Source organism: Eumetopias jubatus, unplaced genomic scaffold, assembly GCF_037043125.1.
Source record: "Eumetopias jubatus isolate StellerSeaLion01/CBP00866 unplaced genomic scaffold, mEumJub1_p1.0 scaffold_6, whole genome shotgun sequence".
NCBI lineage: Eukaryota > Metazoa > Chordata > Mammalia > Carnivora > Otariidae > Eumetopias > Eumetopias jubatus.
The window spans coordinates 46,007,091-46,029,388 of NW_028274812.1; the positions used below are offsets into that span (position 1 = coordinate 46,007,091).

General features: G+C 38.1%; 1 long non-coding RNA gene across 1 annotated transcript in view; it reads right to left on the reverse strand.

Annotated features, from left to right (window-relative positions):
* Positions 1-1,019: 1,019 nt before the first annotated feature.
* The window catches only part of LOC148164059 (uncharacterized), a 40,056-nt gene continuing 18,777 nt past the window's right edge, over positions 1,020-22,298 (reverse strand). The window contains exon 3 of the long non-coding RNA XR_015768432.1: positions 1,020-1,102. This is a non-coding gene — a long non-coding RNA (uncharacterized LOC148164059). The remainder of the gene's footprint in view (positions 1,103-22,298) is intronic.

Below are 22,298 nucleotides of genomic sequence, written 5' to 3' on the forward strand. Positions count from 1 at the left end.
AGACTATGAACTTAGCCTAAAATATATATATAGATAGATATTTTGGGCACAAGACAATTATATTAAAAGAATTCAATGTTATTGTTTTTCTTCAAAACATGCAAACAAATACAACAGACCACATGTCATTCAGGTAGGTGACATTCTGTCTTATTTTTAAAATAATGTGTATTTTTGGGGAGCCTGGGTGGCTCAGTTGTTAAGCATCTGCCTTCAGCTCAGGTCATGATCCCAGGGTCCTGGGATGGAGCCCCACATCGAGCCCCGCATTGGGCTCCCTGCTCGCCGGGAAGCCTGCTTCTCCCTCTCCCACTCCCCCTGCTTGTGTCTCCCCCTCTTTGTGTTCCCTCTCGCTGTGTCTCTCTGTCAAATAAATAAATAAATAAAATCTTCAAAAAAAAATAAAATAATGTGTATTTTTTAAAACGAGTTTTAGAAATTATAACTAACATTCAGATGAGCAGGTCTTTAGCTAAAATTAACTCTATCACATTATTTAGCATCTTGCAGGCTTGTATACCATTCTTCCATACAACTTTTTAGATTCTGTCTAGGTCATCATGATCCTTTTCAAGAGGGTGCATTTTCTGTTGATATACTGCAAGATATATACTTTTAAATTTTTCTTCTATAAAACACAGATTTATTATTAAATAAAATTACCCTCAGATTCCAAAGAAGTTGACATCTAAATATAAATGTACAGCAGGGGTGTTCATATCATGAACATAATTCTGAGAGAGATGTTTATGATTAAGTACACACAGAGAAAACAGAAAACAATACCATCAGCAAAGAGAGCCTTATTCTCTGGATATAGTTTGTGAAACTTGGGCAGTGTGTGCATTAAGAGAGCCACAGGAAACTAAATTGTGAATTACTTCAAATGGAAAAATAAAGTAGAATCCTTTACCTTTCAGAATGTGATTTGGCGGGGCACCTGGGTGGCTCAATTGGTTAAATGTCTGCCTTCTGCTCAGGTCATGATCTCAGGGTCCTGGGATCGAGCCCCACATCGGGCTCCCTGCTCGGTGGGGAGTCTGCTTCTCCCTCTCCTTCTGCTGCCCTTCTCCTGGGCTCGTGCCTTCTAAATAGATAAAATCTTAAAAAAAAAAAAAAAAAAGAATGTGATTTGGCTTTAATTCTGCTGGAAGGTAGCAGAGTGATTTCAAGCTTTCTTTAAAAAGGTTAAAATGGGGGGCACCTGGGTGGCTCAGATGGTTAAGCGGCTGCCTTCTGCTCAGGTCATGATTCCAGGGTCCTGGGATCAAGTCCCACGTCAGGCTCCTGGCTCAGCAGGGAGCCTGCTTCTCCCTCTCCCTCTGTCTCCCCACCCCCCGCCCCACCGCTCATGCTCTCTCTCTCTCTCTCTATCTCTGTGTCTCAAATGAATAAATAAAATCTTTAAAAAAAAAAAAAGGTTAAAATGGGAACTTACCCACTGAGTCAAGATGCTCATTCATTCATTCAACAGACATGTGTGTGATATACTGGGAATAACACAGACACAAATATAAGAACTTGCCCTCTAAAACACTGGAATTTAAAAGTGAGAGACAAATGTGTAAACAGATTAGTACACTAATGTTCACTAAAGTAAAACAAGTTAAAATCAACCAGCTGGGATGGAGAGCAACATAGCAAAGATGTGAACTTGAAAATATTACATATATATAATCCCTAATTTCTTCATAATTGCTTTCAAGTTCCTTTCTCTCTCATACACAGATACATACAAATACACACACACATTTAAGCACACATATAAACCTGGTAGGATTTTTTTTTTTTAGAATGTCTTTTTTAAAGATTTTATTTATTTATTTGACAGAGAAGGAGAGAGAGAGAGCACACAAGCAGAGGCAGGGGGAGAAGCAGACTCCCCACCGAGCAGGGAGCCCAATGCAGGGCTCGATCCCAGGACCCTGGGATCATGACTGGAGCCGAAGGCAGACGCTTAACGACTGAGCCACCCAGGCGCCCCAACCTAGTAGGATTTTGACTGTAATTTTATTGAATCTACAGCTCAGTTTCAAAAAAATGAACATTTTAAATACTGAGTCTTCCAATGTATATGAATGTGGTATCAGCCTGCATTAATTTATGTTTCTTAATGTCTCACAGAAATGTTTTATGTTTCTTTCACAATTTTTAGATATTTATTCCTAGGTTTAAATATTTCTTATACTATTGTAAATTTTTTTTCTGTTTTATTTTCTGTTGTTAACCTGTCACAGAAGTGCAATTTAAAAAATACAATAGTTGTTGGGGCACCTGGGTGGCTCAGTTGGTTAAGCGCCTGACTTCGGCTCGGGTCATGATCCTGGAGTCCTGGGATCGAGTCCCACATTGGGCTCGCAGCTCAGTGGGGAGCCTGCTTCTCCCTCTGACCCTCTCCCCTCTCATGCTGTTTCTCTCTCTCTCTCTCTCTCTCTCTCTTTAAAAATAAATAAATAAATAAATAAATAAATAAATAAAAAATACATAGTTGTTAAACTCACCTAATTCTAATTATCTCTCTGTAGAATCTTTGGGATTTTCCACATAGACAAGTCACATTAAATAATATCAGTTTTATGGGTTTTTTTAAAAATTTCTTTTCTTTCCTTACCACATTGAATAGGACCTCCAGTATAAGGCTGACTAGAAGTGGTGATAATTCTCATATGTGTCTTATTCTTAATCTCAGAAGGAAAGCTTTCACTATATCTATGGTGACTGTTATTGGTGTTTTATAGATATCCTCTATGAAAGAAATTCTTTTCTATTCTTAGTTTGCCAAAAGATGTATTTTAATCATAAACAAATGCTAACTTGAATCAACTGCTTTTCCAGAAAGATTTTGATACAACTTCTTCCCTTTGTTCTGTTTATGTGGTAAATTCTGATTTGGTTTTCTTATGTTAATATTTCATCATTACAACAAACTTAACTTATATGTGACATATTATCATTTGTACATATTGTTTGGTTAGCTGAAATTAAGAATTTTATTATTTGTGTTCATGATTGAAGTTGCCCCCTAATTTTTTCCTCATAATTTCCTATTTTTGTTTTGATATCAAGGTTTCCTGGCCTCGTAAGTTAAATTGGAGAGCCTTCCCTCTTTTTCTGTTTTCTATAAAGTCATATAAATATCTTTATGATATTTATTCCTTAAACATTTTCTAGAGTTAAATAGTGAAACTATCACCTATAGTGGAAGGTTTTTTTTTTTTATTTATTTTTTTTAAAGATTTTATTTATTTGAGAGAGAGAATGAGAGAGAGAGCGAGCACATGAGAGGGGGGAGGGTCAGAGGGAGAAGCAGACTCCCCGCTGAGCAGGGAGCCCGATGCAGGACTCGATCCCGGGACTCCAGGATCATGACCTGAGCCAAAGGCAGTCGCCCAACCAACTGAGCCACCCAGGTGCCCTAGTGGAAGGTTTTAAATTAGAGATTCATCTTTTTTAGCTATTATGAGATCTTCATAATCTGTTTGTTCATGTCTAAATTTCAGCAGGCTGTATTTTTTTGTTTTTTTCATCCTACTAAGCTTATTCAAACTAGTTAAGACACAAAGCATATATTTATTGTTGGCATACATTTTGGTAATATATAGCATATATAATATGTAATTAATAATAATTATTATTTAAAAATTAATAACTATATATATAACTAAAATCTCTGGTAGATGAGAACTGTATTTAAGGGTAGTTCTCCTATTTCTTGATTATTAAGAGTCTGCCTTATTAAAATGAATTGCTATTAGCATAATTTTCAAAAATGGAGTTGAACTAAAAAGACAATGTGTTTTATTTGTTTTGAGTTAAACTAGGCATACCTACTGAGTTGACACCTGAAAGTGACCATTTTAACTTCTTTCTCTTGCAGACAAAAGTATTTTCAGCAACAATCATGAAGTGCAACAAATAACAATTACTATGTCCAGAAAAGCAATTCAGACAGTGACAATTTTCCTTTATTAAATTTTGCATATAAAATATTGCTAGTAAAAAATTAATAAAATGTGGGGCACCTGGGTGACTCAGTCGGTTAAGCATCTGCCTTTGGCTCAGGTCATGATCCCAGGGTCCTGGAATCAAGTCCTGAGTCAGGTTCCTCAATCAGCAGGGAGCCTGCTTCTCCCTCTGCCCCTCCCACTGCTCATGCTCTCTCTCGCTCTCACACAAAGAAAATCTTTTAAAAAAATAATAAAATACGAGAAATAAGGTTCTAATACTTTTTAAAGTACATTAATTTTTTTTGAAAAAAAGAGAAAAGTATTTATGCCTACATAATGGTCTGCCACAGTGATGAATAATTCCACTGCAGTTTCTGTCTTTGAAACTTCACTTCTGCACATTTGCCAATGGTTTTGTCAACCTGATCTTCATATACTCATGGTCAACAGAATCAGTATATAGTACATATCAGATTTGTCAATCTATCCTCACTCATAGCTGACTAAGGAACACTTTTTATTTAATTTCTAATGTTTCTCTCACATTAAGAAACAGATATACAAATAGAAAGCTTTAAAGTAAGGATGTTTATCAGAGATTCATAAACATCCCATTTCATAGTAGATTTGAGAAACTGCAATACTGTCTATGTCTTTGTTCTCTGGGATTCATTGTAGCAGCTTTCATATGCTTCTGCAGTTGAAATTTTCCACAAGAATACCTTCACCAGAAAATTCCTCATAAATTTTTATTTTATTTGGTAAAATTCTCAAAGCTTGTAATGGTTGTGAATTATTTGAGCTTGCTTCAGGCTCAGTTCATATCCTTAGCCCCTGAGGTACTACGTAATACTGTGTTTAAACACAGATTCAAAATAAATAATTATACTAGAGCAATTATGAAAATGAAAAAACAGAAGTCGGTTGCTTATTCTTGAAATAAATATGTGTAGCTGAGTCCACCTGTAGGGGAGCTGGAATTACTTCTGTGTGCAATACAATGTTTATTAAAGAATAAGTGATAGGAAAACATGGTAATTTTCAGCTTACATATGTATTATTAAATTTCAGTAACTGCAGCAGTTGTTTAGAACTTAGATCAACAAAAGATTGTTTTTTTCAGAGAGGAGTAGAATCATTGCCATTGCTTAGAATTGTCAGTGCATAGTGATAATAAAAAGCAGACTGACTTTTACTATTATTTTATTTTATTCCTTTTAAATTTTTAAAAAATTTTTTTAAAGATTTTATTCATTTATTTGACAGAGAGAGACAGCGAGAGAGGAAACACAAGCAGGGGGAGCAGGAGAGGGAGAAGCAGGCTCCCTGCAGAGCAGGGAGCCTGATGTGGGGCTTGATCCCAGGATGCTGGGATCACGACCTGAGCCTAAGGCAGAGGCTTAACGACTGAGCCACCCAGGCACCCTTCCATTTAAATTTTCTATACACAAAATACTCCCTTACTGCCTATACTAGGGGAAAGCCACTCCCACCATGCCATTCTTGGTACACCACTGGCTGGATGAGAAAAGTAATGAGGGAAGCTAAAAAGAAACATCCATTTCCTTTTAACCAGCAGGCCAAAGAGTCTTCTGGAATTAAGAGATTCCAGGTAATTATAAGAATAATGAAGTGGCTTGTTGATTTATTTCTGGAAATATTCATTAAAAACACAAATTACATTCTCTTTTGCTCCTTCACTAGGCTTGTTCAAGTCATTACAACATGCCTCATTTTTGCTTATCTGCTGTCACTGGCAGTGAAGTAAAAGAACTCGCGCTGATGTAATGGAATGGATAACCAACTGAAATATAAAGATTAAAAATTTTGGTAAGGCACACAAACCTCTGAAGTACCATTTGAGATATTTCCTGGCCTTATCTGACATGTTTAGCACCTTATCATAAACTGAAGGGAGGCAAAGTTATTCTGTTCAATAAATGTGCTTCCTCATGGATCTGGAAAGAAAATATCTGAGAAATTTAACTAAGGTCTAAGTGAATCATAATGTGAATCTTAAAAGGTTGCAGCAAATGTTAAGTTTTTTGTTCACAGTTTAAAAAAGAAAAAAATGTCTCCAGATATGGTAAAATTCCAACATCCTAAGAATGTAGTATTGCATAAATCATAGTAAGTAAAATAACTGGAAAGCAGCATTACATCTTCTTGAAATCAGAGTCTAAACTAACTAAAATGACTACATCTTCTATGTTTTCTGTGCTTTTTTGACAAATTTGGTTGAATGAAATAAACTTCATCTTTCCTAACAGACACAAAATAAATAGGAGAAATGCCCATTTGGTGTTTCCTGTTTGGTTCTGTTGTTGGACTAATGTTTCCTCCTGCTGTAGCAATTGAGGATGTTTGTATTCTTGACCCCTCCACAGGGAAGCAGGAAAAAATCTGAGCTCTGATGACTGTGTACTCTGGCTTTGATGCACTGCTCTGTGCACTGGGCAGAGGAACTGAGCTGAACTAGCATTAAAAGCAACGAAAATGCCAATTAAGAGTCTGACATTTAGCAGCTGCATCTGTAAGTTTACTTGGGTAAGAACATAATTTCTGTAGTAACACACATAATAGCTTCAACCGCTTTCAAAATTAGGCAGATAAAATACACAATAAGTCATTTTCTAAAAGATATGTAAAATGGCCAATGAAGTAGGAAGCATACAGCAATAATGGGCCCATTGGTAACAAACAGAATAGTTCCAGGGAACATTTTAGAGTCGACTATTATTACAATGCTTTAAAGTTTTGAACTTTTGGGGCACCTGGGTGGCTCAGTCTTTAAGCGTCTGCCTTCAGCTCAGGTCATGATCCTAGGGTCCTGGGATCGAGCCCCACATCGGGCTCCCTGCTTGGCGGGAAGCCTGCTTCTCCCTCTCCCACTCCCCCTGCTTGTGTTCCCTCTCTCGCTGTGTCTCTGTCAAAAAAATAAATAAAATCTTTAAAAAAAAAAATAAAGTTTTGAACTTTAAATACACTACAATCCCAATGATTTCTTTTTTTTTTTTAAAGATTTTTATTTATTTATTTGAGAGAGAGAGAATGAGAGATAGAGAGCACGAGAGGGAAGAGGGTCAGAGGGAGAAGCAGACTCCCTGCTGAGCAGGGAGCCGGATGTGGGACTCGATCCCGGGACTCCAGGATCATGACCTGAGCCGAAGGCAGTCGCTTAACCAACTGAGCCACCCAGGCGCCCCAATCCCAATGATTTCTATCCCTTGGATGCCAGCTATGGTTCTAGCAAATCATTTGCCTGAGATCTGTACAAGAAAATCTATCCTCCTTCAACTCTACATTTTCTGGAACCCCAACATGATAAGAGGCAGTTCAGAGTCAGTTATGACCTCCCTAAGGCACATGTGAGAGCTCAAAAGCTCATTTTAGCCTTGCCCGTTAACCTAGCCCGTCTTTTCCCTTATGTATTTGTTCACTTTGTGATGGTAGAGAGGGAGAAATCCATGATATATTTATTATAATTTTCTACTAGGAAATAATCCTGTAAAGTCTCTGACTCACCCCTTTTTGTACCTAAGGGCCAATAGATTTTGTGATATGCTGGGTAACTAAGTAACTGAGAAACATGGAGTCTGTTCTGGAGAAGGATGGCACTATATCAGCTAAAGAGTCCTTCCCCTGACTTTTCCCTGTTCTTTCTTTTTCCTTACAGTCTACACTGTAAATCCCTTTAGAATCCACTAATTTCCCTTTTGGGGAAACCTATCCATTTTCCTGGGAGTTATGAAGCCTATGCAGAAAGCCTGCATATTTGAAGATCACACAAATGACCCCCAACATCAATTTCAAGGCTGCAGTTTAGTAAATATGAAATGTCATGAAAATCTAACTGCCTGACTGTAGTCATTTTGCAAAGTTTACTTATAGTAATAATTTGATTTGGGATTTCCCTCTTTGTAGACTATTCCAGTGGAATGAATTTAGGAAATTATATTTATTTTCTCATCTCTTCAGAGATTTTTCTGCTTCATTTTGCTCTTATACATTATTTTCCTCATTTAGATTTCGATATATTTTACTTTTCTTTCCCCGAAGTGTTCATGTTCTGCAGCTCAGCAGTAAGTTTTAGGGAGGACCGAATATCTTTACATTTGACAAATGAAGAGAGAATATAACTGTTTTCTTGGCCAAGTAAAAGAGACATGGAGTATGACTGTCGTGAGTCAGGATTTGGCCTCCTCAGCATCAGCTAGAAGACAGCGAGTGCCACAGTCCTGGATAAATGTACATGCCAATGAAGAGGGACAATGGTCAGATGGTGTAATGTTGGCATCATTTACATAATATCAGCAAGATCTAAATAGGTAACCTGGCATGAAGAACACAGTAACTTCCAAAAGATTTCATCACTCTTGGCACAAGCTGCCCCTACGATATTTCAAACATAAAGGTCTTTCTTTCAAAGAAAAAGCTGAAGGGAACCTTTACCTCAGATTTTCCTTTTTTCCCCATAGGCTCTTATTCCTCAGGCTTCAGCTTTCATCTCCTGCAAGATGAGGCCTCTTTCCCTGTTACTATAGTGATGGGTCAGGAAAATATCTGAATGCATGCTGCAAAATTAGTCAGTAAATTATAAATGGGCTATTCATGTAAAAAGGCAGAATTGTAAACCAGAGAGTAGTGGTCCTTACATAGAAAGCAGAAGAAAATTACACAACATACATCAGAGCATCACAATGTGACAAACAAAAGTTGTATAAACATCTTAACTTTGCAGGAGACCATCTACCTACCCCGTTGCTAAACATGCTACTAGGTTCTCTGAAAATGATAAAAGGTACCAGACATTTGAGGATGAAGGCGAAGTAGAACGTACAAATCATTTTATACAATTTACCCAATAAAACAAGAGAGAAAACCCATATGTTGACAATTCAGCCTGCCTCCGGAACTAAAAAGCTAATGGAACTTTGGAGATGGCTTATTCCAGCAATCCTTATCTAGGGAGACACATTACAACTTGTGAGAGGCATTTTCAGAAATACACGTGGCCTTACTCCAGACCTGGTAAAATAATGTCTAAGAGTGAGGCCTTGGGACTTAGCAGAAGTCAGGCAACTAGTGTCTCAGTATTCTGAGTTTTCTTTTTGCAGAAAATTCACCTCTTTCCAGTGACTTGTGAGTTTTGGAGCTTTGGTGTCTGAAGCTTCCTCTGATGCCACCAAACATGATCCTGGGCTAGCAACACATAGCCCTAGACTGATGCCACCAAACATGATCCTGGACTAGCAACACATAGCCCTAGACTGATGCCACCAAACATGATCCTGGGCTAGCAACACATAGCCCTAGACTGTCAGGTGACTGGCCCCCTAAAGAGGGTTGTCTCTCATCCTAGGTGGGCCAGTTAAACTCTGCTGTTTCCAAAACCACATAACGCTGGAATAGGTGGTATGTGTCCCTACTTAGTCTCCAACTGTTATGCAAAGAGGTCATGCGCACTCATTGCCTCATGGTGCAAATATGAAATAGAATGAATTAAGAGAAACTTAAAAGCAGACAAATAGGAGAGCATACACAATCGCCTGAGCCTTCATTACCCACAATTTGGGTCAGGCATACAAGGACTGCATGCACCCTCAGAAGGATGGCATTGGCCCCTATAATCCACCACCCATTGATAGGGAACATCTATGTAAGGACCTAGTTGAATTATCAGCCTATTATTTCCTTGAGCTCAGGATGATTGAGCTACAAATTGGCAGGTGTCCAACAAAGCCAGATTCTTTCTGTGTTTACATATATTTATGTCACTGCATGTAATCCTCAATCCTCACAATCTCATGAAGTTTCCAAAGCTACAGACCCTGCAACCATCCTGTTCTTTCATGTCTGCCATGATTTCCCTGCCCTTTTGGCTGATGAAATCTTTTTTATTTTTATTTATTTATTTTTTTAATTTGAGAGGAAGAGAGAGAGAAAGCACAGAGGGAGAGGGAGGGGGAGAGGGAGAAGCAGACTCCCTGATGAGCAGGGAACCCGATACAGGGACCCCAGGATCACGAGCTGAGCCAAAGGCAGATGCTTAACAGACTGAGCCACGAGGTGTCCCTTGCTGATGAAATCTTGAGACTCACAGAGTCAACTCAGACAGCTCATCAGGGGTGGAATTAGGATTATAACCTGAGTTTGACTCCCAAACTCATATTCCTGCCACAAATTCAAGCCACTACCTCCTAGCAGGTTACTTATTCTAAGCTATTAAAGCAGTCTAGGGAAAATAGGCAAAATATCTTTATTTCCCTGATTGTGCCTAGTGCTGTACCTTGGAGTCAGGCCAAAATCTGCCCATTTACCACTGGCAAGATGATTAAGTAAAACATAAATGAAGTCACATTGAACTGATGGTGGAATTAGTTGGGAAGGCCAACAGCAGACATGGCTTTAGGACTCATGTTTCCTGTATGTAAGAAAATCCCTTTGAGGATTGGAGGTGAGGAGTAGAAGGGGAATCTAGTGACTAATGAGTTTGTACACAGGGTAACTCTTACTGGAGAGTCAGGGACAGTTACCCAGAATAAATCATGGTTAAACTGAGATAAGAAGGTAGAGTAGGAGGTAGCTCTATGGGAAGGTAAGAACTGAACATCAAGTGCAAAGGCCTGTGAACAGGAAAGCAAAGGACATTTTCAAGAAGCTAAGAGTTCACCAACATGTCTGTGTGAAGAAGCTGAAAAGGAAAGAATCAAAAGTTGAGGTTGTAAGGTAAGGGCCAGATCATGCAGAGCCTTACAGGCCATGTTAAAGATATTGTATATACTCTAGGGGCCATAAGAAGGCATTGTAGGATTTTATGTAGGACCGGGATATGATCAGATTCACATTTCATATTACCCATTTTCCCTCCTCATTCTCTGTCATAGGCATTTACTCTAATAAATTTCTTGCACATTGGCATCTGCTTCTTGGGGAATCCATACCAACACAAACTCACGGAATCTTTAGAAGGAAATGCGTTAAGATATCTGCATAGTACTTTTTTTTTTTTAAAAGATTTTATTTATTTATTTGAGAGAGAGCAAGCAGGGGGAGGAGCAAAGGGAGAGGGAGAAGCAGACTCCACGATGAGCATGGAGCCTGACACAGGGCTCAATCTCACTATCCTGAGATCATGACCTGAGCCAAAATCAAGAGTTGGACACTTCACTGACGGAGCCACCCAGGTGCCCCTGCATAGTACTTTTTTTTGTTGTTGTTTTTTTAAAAAGGAATGCTCAATCAATTTCACAGGCATCTCTTAAATTCACTCTTTACTATGATTAGTTTTAGGATCAGGAAGTCACCTACAAGACAACCAAATACCATCTTTCTGGGGTATCTGTTATTTTAGGTCATTTAGCACCATGTTCCATTGCATTGCTGTGGTAAAGATTATCTCATGACTTGAAGAGATAATACTTCACCAGAAAGTACTTTTAAAAAGTCCTGCTTATTGGGGTCTCTGGTGGCTTAGTCAATTAAGTGTCTGACTTCGGCTCAGGTCATGATCTCAGGGTCCTGGGATAGGGCCCTGAGTCAGGCTCCCTGCTCTGCTCGTCACTCTGCTCCTCCCCCCTGCCCTGTTTATACTCTTTCTTTCTCTCTTAAATCCTACTTATCTAGTAGAGTTTGGGTCATTAATTAAAAGCTGTGAAAAAAAATGTCCTAAAGTCTGGTCCCAGGGGAGGGTCATTTATTGTTAGACACAGGTATCTGCAAGTAGAATCTTAAAATTATTAATGATTATTTTAATAAAAATAATAACATTTTCCATCAGAACATTATTACTGTTACTTTACTTACTGGGATATTATAGTCGTAATTCCATTTCTTTGCTGATGCAAGATTACAGTATATCTTATCCACTAGTATATTCTACATAATATATAGCATTTAGGAAAATGGTTAAATTACTAAATTGTGAAGCCAGTGATTTTAAATCACATAGATTATTATTAGTTCATTATCAGCCTATAGTAAGGTCTCTAGTTATGAGTCATAGGACAATTCTATGTAACATTTAGGCCTAGTTGGAAAGACTTTTTTTTAAGATTTTATTTATTAATTTGAGAGAGAGAGAGCATGCGCAGGGGGAGAGGGAGAAGGAGACTCTCCCCTGAGCAGGGAGCCTGATGTGGGGCTCGATCCCAGGACCTGAAAATCATGACCTGAGTGAAAGGCAGACACTTCAGGGACTGAGCCACCCAGGTGCCCCTAGTTGGAAAGGCTTTATAGAAAGATTCATGAACTCATCCATGAACCCAACCATGAGCCAGATTATGAACCTAACTCAGAAGCAAGCATTGGTTTTATTATCTTCCATTTGCCCTTCTGTTTTTCAGCCTCAGTCTGTACTCCTTTCACAATAAATCTCTAAGATTTATAAAATCAAGAAATTTTATAATATATATAAATATATATATAATATAAAAAGATAAATTTTAAGCATTGATTCTCCACTTTAGATGTAAATTTAGTTCATCTGGGAATTTTGGGATGAAATGTAGTGACTCCAGAACCACTAAGGGGGAATCAGAATATTTAATAGAGGACAGTGGGGAGCAGTTGGTGTCTGTATTTTTTTAAAGCACCAGATATAATTCTGATGTGAAACCTGCATTATGAGCCATAGCTTTGGAAGCCATCGGTTGCCTAATTTTATGCAGTATAACACAGTGCTTTGGAGTATGGGTTCTGGAGATCAGCAGCATGGGATCAATTCCTAAGTCTGCCCCTTTACTAGCCTCATGAGCATTAGTAAATTATTTACTCTCTCTGTACCTTATTTATTCAACATTCTTTGTCTATTTGTTGAGTGCCAGGCCCTGTTCTAGGGGCATATCAATGAATAAAGCAAGTGGAAATTCCTGCGCTGGGGACATTTACCTTCTAGAACAAAGAGACTGACAAAACAACATAGGTAGATAGATAGATAGATAGACAGATAGATAGATAGATAGATAGATAGATAGATAGATAGATAGATTATAAGGCAACAGGAGGAAAAAGCAGGGTGGGAGGACTGAGAGTATGTGTGTGTTGGATCTTCTACCCTCACAGAGTTCTTGTGATGGTTAAACCAATTTTACATTACAAGTAAGGTGCTTAGAACAGTGCCTGGCACATAATGTTCAATAAGTATTATCTGCCATTCCCTTATTTTACCAATGAGGAAACTGATAATCCAGAGAGGTGGAAGAATCTGCCCAAGTAACTAAGAAAGGAGGCAAATCTGGTACCTCACCCATCTCAACTCACTCCTAGATGAATTTCATTCTGGGGCTTGAAGACAGATGCTAAAACAATGGGTCCAGAGCCTACCTTTTGACACAGATTCTGGTTCCTGAACGTGGCTCTTGTTGGTGCCATACATCAGAAGCAAATATTTCTACATGCAACCTTTACTTGGCACCCCTGAAGACATGGATAAGACAAAGGTCTAAAGGAATGCACCTTGTCTGTAAATCCAGCCAACTCCTTAAGCATCTTTATACTATAATAGCTGTATAAGGGGTACCTACTGGTCTCCACGTACCTCATGAATAGGTAAACAATGGCTAAGGAAAAAGGTAACATGAAACTATAAAATGCATTTTTTATACAATATAATAATTATTAAAAATTTATTTTATTGGATGCTTGGGTGGCTCAGTCAGTTAGGCATCTGCCTTCAGCTTGGGTCATGATCCCAGGGTCCTGGGATCGAGCCCTGCATGGGGCTCCTTGCTCAGTGGGGAGTCTACTTCTCCCTCTGCCTGCTGCCCACCCTGCTTGTGTTCTCTCTCTCTGACAAATAAATAAAATCTTAAGAAGAATAAAGTACCTAAAAAATTCCTAAAGAATAAATAAAAATTAAATAAAAATTTATCTTATGATGAAAGAAAATCTGATAATTTCCCCAAATATATTTAGGCCAAAGCATTATTTTAAAGCATTTCTGGAGTCTGATGGAACTTAGATAACTTATAGGTGATAAGTCAGGAAAATAATAATTAAAGCCATTCTTTTTTCTTAAGATTTTTATTTTATTTGAAAATTTTTTTAAGATTTTATTTATTTATTTGAGAGAGAGAGCGAGAGCATGAGCAGGGGAAGGGGCAGAGTGAGAAGCAGACTCCCTGATGAGCAGGGAACCTGATGCAGGGCTCAGTCCCAGGACCCTGGGATCATGACCCAAGCCAAAGGCAGATGCTTAATTTACTGAGCCACCCGGGTGCCCCTATTTATTTATTTTAGAAAGGGAGAGCAAGTGAGGGGAGAGGCAGAGGGAGAGTGAGAGAGAGAATTTCAAGTAGACTCCATGCTAAGCATGGAGCCTGCTGCAGGGCTTATGCAGGGCGGATGCGGGGCTCAATCTCACAATACAGAGATCAGGACCTCAGCCAAAATCAAGAGTTGGATGCTTAACCAACTGAGCCACTCAGGTGACCCTAATTAAAGCCATTCTTTGGAGAAAATGTATTATTTAAATAACTTATCTGAGCCAAAGTCCTATGAAATGTCCAAACAATTCTTCTAACCCTTTCTTAGAATGACTAATATTTGTTTGGGTTACAAGATAACTATGAAGTTTAAAACCCGTCTGAGTGACTAAGCTCAAACTTGTTCCCATGACCCTTATGTCTAAAAAAAAAAAAAAAAAAGAAAAGGAAAAAAACTGAATTCACATTTAATTAAAAATTAAATTTGAGGTTGAGTAAAGAAAGGAGTAATTATTTTAAATATGTTGCAATCCATACTAAAACCTATTTGAAAAATGTAATTTGCTCTGTTAGAGTGTTGCCTTGTGATAACACAGCAAAATCTTCTTTTATCCGTATTGTGAAAAGTACATGGACCAGAAAAGAGAAAGATGAAACAGTAAACCTTGGTTTAGTAGAAGAGATTAAATCGACAGAAAAAAAAATGGAGAAAGGAAATCATTAAGGCAGTGGCTGAGAGCTTGAAAGCAAAGATAAGTACGGTGAAAACTGATGTAAACAGCAGAGAAAATTGTTCTGTGCATAGGAGGGTTTAAGTTTATATATAATTCATTTCTCTATGAATTTTCTCTCTGATTCAGGATATGAGTTAGCAAGATTATTGGGATAGTGAGTTCTAAATCTCTTATTACAGTCAAGATAATAAGCATAGTAAATGACTAGAGGACAGTCATGTTCTTGACCCTAAAAGCTAAAAGAGTTAAAATCTGTACTTTATAAGAAAGTGATGACTAAGACATTTGATTAAAGGGGCGCCTGGGTGGCTCAGTCATTAAGTGGCTGCCTTAGGCTCAGGTCATGATCCCAGGGTCCTGGGATCGAGTCCCGCATCTGGCTCCCTGCTCAGCGGGAAGCCTGCTTCTCCCTCTCCCACTCCCCCTGCTTGTGTTCCCTCTCTCGCTGTCTCTCTCTCTGTCAAATAAATAAATAAAATCTTAAAAAAAAGACATTTGATTAAAAATCTAATAGTTGACAAAATTTAGAATGTCCCTTATATGCATGACTGAGCTATTTCATATTTGAGTTAAGATCAGCAAATGTGAATGTGTTCATTTTTATCTATTATCTGAAGCCACACAGAATGGCAATAGTAGGATTCACATAAGATGATAGATGATCAAGAGGTAACTGACCTTTATTTTAGTGTGTGTGTGTGTGTGTGTGTATGTATAATCCAAATTACATATATAATGACTAATAGAAAAAGTTATTTTCTAAGCCATTCCTTAAAGAGTTATGTGTGTAGAGGCTGGGGAGGAAAGAATAAAATCAATATTTATTAAGTGCTTACTATATATTCATGTGATACAATAGATGATTCTAATTTTACTTAGTCTTAATAAAAACATTATGAAATAATATGAATAAGCTCAAATTACTAATGGGTGTTCTAAACAAAATTAAAAATTTTAGTAAAAGCAATATTCAGAGTTTACTTATCAGTTTCTTATTTTGTTCTCCTGATATAAAAAGTATTATCATAAGAGCTACTATTTATTGAGTATCTACTATGCCCGAGGTACTGGAACTTATAATTTACATACATTTTTTCATTTTCAACACAACCCCACAGCAACATAGGTATTATTATCACCAGTTTATAGAAGATATACTTGAGGCCTAATGGGTTTCTGTAAATTGCTTCAAAAATATACTTAGTTAAGTCACAAAACAAAAATGTAGACTCTTGTTTTTCTGATTAAAAAGCTCTCATTCCATCCATTATACCATACCATCATCACAACATTTTGACATTTACTCTTTATGTTCAACATTCCATATGTTTTTATTTATATTCATAAATATTTTCTGTCTAAAGAGCTCCTTTCAAAATATATGAGGGCAAGGAAGGACATATCAAGTTCTATGTTACTTTACACATTTACACGATTTATAGATCACTTATAAGATTTAAGCCATGGGGCATCTGGCTGGCTCAGTGGTACAGCATGTGACTCTTGAACTCAGGGTCATAAGTTCGAGCCCCTGTTAAAAAAGATTTAAGCCAAGTTCAAAACAAAACAAAAACGAGGGGACTGTATAGAAAAGAATATGTTTTTTAAAGGAGGCTCCACACCCAACATGGCACTTGAACTCATGACTCTGAGATCAAGAGTTGCATGCTCTACTGACTGAGCCAGCCAGGCACCCAAAGAAAAAACATTGTTAATAAAAGGTAACTTGGAGGAAAGGTAACAAATGGAGGCTAAGATTCCTACTGCTGTTTAACTTTGTACCACCTAAAGAAAAAGAATTATTCATGATTTATTAATAAGAATACTTCAAGGCGCCTGGGTGGCTCAGTCAGATAAGTGTCCAACTCTTGGTTTCAGCTCATGATCTCAGAGTCCTGGGATCGAGCCCTGAGTTGGGCTCTGCAGTCAGCACAGGGTCTGCTTGTCTCTCTCCCTCTGCTCCTTCCCCTGCTCTCTCTCTCTCTCATAAAAAAATAAAAATCTTTAAAAAAAATAACACTTCATTAAAAAAAATTCTCCATTAGTGTAACTATGCTGTATCATCTAGTTCATGTTCATCTAGTATATGAAGTAAAGTATTTTTTCCAGAGTAACAGTTTTCAATTAAATGCATTCAACATTTTTCAGTAAGTTATTTTTTTGAGGCCACTGAAATCCATCACTGATAATATAGGAACAGGCAGGCAGGGCTATATGCAATGCCTCTGCTTGATTAGCAACTGTGGCTCTCTCTGTTAAATGCTAAAATCAACTTGTCACAAATTCAAGTAAAGTGGGAATGAATCCACACCCAAACAGTAAGGTTAGTGAATGACTGAAGTGGTCAGGTTCAGATTCTGCTTCACTCAGTCAGCAAGACTGGAATCCAGTGGGTCTCAGGCATTGTGTTGAAGACAGAAAGATAAAGCACATAGATACTGCCCTCAGGATTCACTTCCCAGTGGGTGAGAGAGACCCATCAGCAATCCAATATAAGAAAGAGTCCTAACTGCTACTCTATGTAGCTTCCAAAGGCCCCATCTCCAAATAGTATTACATTGGGAGTTAGGGCTTTAACATGAATTTTAGGGAACACAAATATTTAATCCATAACTGGAGGGAAGTGTTAACTCTGCCTAGCATTGTAGAGGAGACTATTGCAGAGGAAGTGACTCTTGAGCTTGGTCTCAAAGCAATCATAGCAGGTCACCAGCAGAGGAGTAGGAAGGGTACACAATGTAGAGAGGACAGCAGAAACAAAACTCAGGAGAAGGAACAAATGGTGATCATTTCAGGGAAAGGAAGGAATAAGGCAGAAAAACTAATTTGGGACTTACAGAAGGTCCCTGCATCTAATGCTAAGGAGCTTAGAATTTCTTTATATGGGCAGTGGGAAGCTGATGAAATTATTATGTGAGTGTTTGTGTGTGTGTGTTATAATAAAGTTTGTTGTTTGGATAACAGTGATGCAAGTTTAATATTTAAAAAGTTGAATGGGGGGGGCGCCTGGGTGGCTCAGTTGGTTAAGCAGCTGCTTTAGCTCAGGTCATGATCTCAGGGTCCTGGGATTGAGCCCAGTGTGGGGCTCCCTGGTCAGCTGGGAGCCTGCTTCTCCTTCCCGCTCTGCCCCTCACCACCGCTTGTGCTCTCTCTCTCTCTCTCAAATAAATAAATAAAATCCTTAAAACAAATGAAAATAAAAACTGAATTTTTAAAAGCTTTTATTTTGAAACAATTTCAAACTTACATAAATGTTGCAAGAATAGTACAAAGAACTCCTATATACTCTTTATCCAGATTTGCCCAGTTACTATTTTGCCACATTTGCTTAATGTTCTCTCTATATAGCATATATATTATTTATATAGACATATACAGACATACAGATATGGATATGCATATGTACTTATACACATATGTACAGATATATACGCACATATATAATCATGTATATGTACACACTTTTTTTCTAAACTAGTTGAGAATAGGTTCACACATTAATGCCTTTACCTCTTAATAATTCAGTGTGTATATAAAGTTCCTCAGCCTTTATTTTCGTGACATTGAGATTTTTAAAACACTGTGAGAATTTTTAATGCAAATGGTATGTTAAAAAGTACATTATTATTGAAAAACGACTAAGGTCAGCAAGAAAGAGATTGATGGATAAGAAAGAGCATAAAATAAGGGAAAGAGAGAAGACCAGACTGAACCAGCTGAGATGATGACGTCTTCATAGGATGGGAGAGAAGGGCACCCATGGGGGAAATTCAACAGCATTTAGTGTATATTGTGTGCAAAACATAAAGGAAATGAAAACTTGATTCTAGATTGGGACATTTGATGGATGGTGATAAGGATTATAAGATAAATAGATTTTGAGTTTTGTTTGATTTTAGGTTGAAGGAGGAGAACCAGTTTGTTTTTGAATGCTGAGCAGACCTGTAATGTTGGAAACAAGATACAGAGTTCAGATGAAATGTCTAAAATAGAGAAGGATTACCTAAAGAAGATAAACCTAAACAACCAATCTTCTGCTTATCTTTCTATTTCTCGACTGAACCCTGAACACAGCAGATACTTAATAAGGACTGTAGACTGACAACCAGTAGCCTAAGGAAAAGGCAAGGGAGGGCCAAGTTTCCTTCTAGGCAAAGGAGGGCTGGGAAGACTCAGGGGATTTCCCTGTAGAATAGAGGAACCCTTGGCTGGCTCAGTGGGTGGAACATCCAACTCTCCATCTCTGGAGTTTGTGAGTTTGAGCTCTGTGTTGGGTGTAGAGATTACTTAAAATAAATAAATAAATAATATATAAATATTATATTTAATTATTCATTTAACACCTGTTTTCCCTTGCTAGATTGTAAACTCGATGATATCGAATATGTCTGAATTGCTATACTTATATATATATAGAGAGAGAGAGAGAGACAGAGAGAGGAGAGAGAGAGAGGAACCTATATATTGAATTGAGGAACCTGAGTCAGCAGGCCAGGGCAACTTCTTCCCAGCTGCTGAGAATCAGTCAAACAGGAATTAAGAGGGTGCCAGAAGCACACAATGCTTTGTACCAGGTCCACAATCCCCCATCCAGAATTTCCAAACCCCCAAAATTCGGAAAGTATTTTTGTATCTCATTTGGCAGCAAAACCTGACCTGAATTGATTTGAAGCTCTTGGCGGTGTTTCTTTATCCTACTTACTGTGCATATTCATACATTTCTCTGCATGACTATTAACGTGTTTGATAACAAGTGTTGTTTTAGAACTCACTGGGGACAGTGCTTAATATGCACCCTAACTATCTTTCTAAAATCCAAAAAATTCTAAATTTCAAACTCATAGGACTGTAGAGATTTCAGATAAGGAAATGTGAACGTATATTTGAAAATTTGGGTAAATATTACCTTTGCAACTTAGACTGGCACACTTAAATGAACATTTCACTCATGAAAATGTGAATGGAAGTCATGGAAGTCTCCCTGGACTTTGGCATCTTATATCTGGAACGACAGAGAGGGGCTTCATTTTGCCTGTTCTGACTCATTGTCCATTTCAGCATCTTTGGCTCTCTGCTTCATTCTGTCCCTCAGCATCCATTACAGGCCTTGCTCACCATTGGATCCAAAGCGCTCACTCTTCTTTAGGATATGGTTTTTGCTATTTGATCTCTGACCCTCCTGAACCATAACTGCCTCTAAGAAAAGAGATTATCAACCTCCTTTCCCCTATCCCTCCTCCCCCACCCTCACTGTGCTATGCCCTATGGGACTCATCACCTGTACCTGTCTCCTGCTGCCTCCCCCACACCCTGGGGGTGGGGAAGTGTGCAAAAAGGAATCAGACCAATCAGCCATTCAACCTTCAAGTTGGTCATTTGTTGTCGAATCATTTATTTATTCGTTCATTCAAGAAATATATACTGAAAATCTACAATGTGCCAAATACTATGCTAGGTACTTGAAGTACAGCAATTCAGATATATTTGATGTCATCATCGAGTTTACAATCTAGCAAGGGAAAACAGGTGTTAAATGAATAATTAACTACAATTGTAGTAAGTGCTACAAATGGGGAGGCAGAGTGTAGTGAGAGTGTACAAGGGGAGCTAGGAGAGAAGGGGCCAAACCTGGTGTAGAGGCTCAAGGAAGGGCTCCTGGAGGAAATGACTTTTGAGTTGAGATGAGAAGGATGCAGCCAGGTGAAAAGGGTGAGGGGGCAGGAAGGATGGAGGTGGAGAGAATTCTAGGCAAAGCAACCTGCCTATGAAGGAGGCAAGGCAGGAAGGACCTTGGCCTAAATGTGAGTGTGGAAGCTGTAACCATGGCTAGCGAGGAGAAAGAGAGGGAGCCTAGGGTGACATAAAAGAACTTTGGTCTTTATGTGAAGAGATAATCCACGATTGAGGGGTTTTAAGTAAGGATGTGACCTAGTCAGATACTACTTATCAGACCACTCTGGTTGTGGAGTAGAGAAGGGGAGAGATCAAGAGTGAGTGCATGAGGAACTGAATAAAATTGTTCTTCTCATGACCCTGAGTAAGATTGCACCCTGAACGAGTGGGTTACACAGCCTAGCTCCACATGGGTGAGGCCAGGGTTTCCAGGAAGTCCTGACCATCTTCAAGGAAGAAAAGGTACAAAACTCCCTTTCCAGGTGGGTCCTCCAGACTCCTTTTCACATCCCAGAGTGAAGCCTATCCCAGAAAAGGTTGTCTGCTCTCTCTCTGTACACTCCCACATACATCTACTCTAAAACCTTTCAGCCTAACCACCTCAGTAGTTCAACCACTGTTCCACAACTAAAGAACGCTCTCTCTTAGCCTCTTGCTCCATATTTTATGTTTGAATAGTATATAAAAATCACAGTTGGGATGATTTCTTCTTTAAGTTTGTTGTCCATCAGTGCTATTTAAACTCTTGAGGAAAGATGGCCGTGAAGTTTGCATTAAGAATCATAATCATATGTTATCATGATTCTTCACTGAAATAGAGCAGCATTTACTCTGGCTTACTTCCATACTCCAAGACTTTTATGATGCCTGCTGGCATGAGGAACACTGCTGGAATTCATTCTTGAACAGAATTTTTCCTGAACTGAAACTCTACACTAAAAAGCAGTAAAGGAAACTTGTTACCATTCATTTATTTTGGACTTAGATTCAAAGGGTGCGAGGAATAGGGGAAGGACAATAGTTCTTTGAGACCAGTTAGCAGAAGGCCAAAAATCCCTCATTAGACTTGATAGCTTGAGGCAGAATAGTCAGGAAAGCAATTATGTAAAGTATATCTTTAGCAGGAGGGGAAAGATAAGATAAATACGTGTCATGAGGCATACTAATTGCCAAATATTATAGACGGTCCTTCTGAATTCTAAAATTTCCCCGGTCTTCACTGCTCTGAAATTTTATCAAGAGTGATAAAATTATATATTCAGAAGTTAAAGAAACTTGTACATTTGAAGTTGGGCTTTTTTCTTTCATTTTTGTATTTGTATGAAAATAATATCCAAATATGGAAGGAAATGAGTATTGTACTATTAAGGACTCTTTCATATTCCAAAAATAGTAACAGCCAGCTAAAATGTACCACTTGGAGTACTTAAAATGTACTACTATTCAAACATAACTCTGTTATTTCCAATTGTTCCTCTAATTGTGACTTTGGATCCCACAGGATTCCAGCAACCTCTCAAAGTACAAATGTAGTAGTTTAGCGTTGAATAAAATTTCTGGAAGGTGTGAAGGTCTGAAGGTCTGTCTTTTCTTTATTCTCCATATACTGTACACAACTTCATAAGAAAAATTTGCACTTTTTTCTGGACTAAGATTTATGAATAACTGCCAAATTTAAAAAAGTTTGAACAAAAGCATATTATTAGCAGACTGGCAGTTTATTAAAATTCCACAACTAT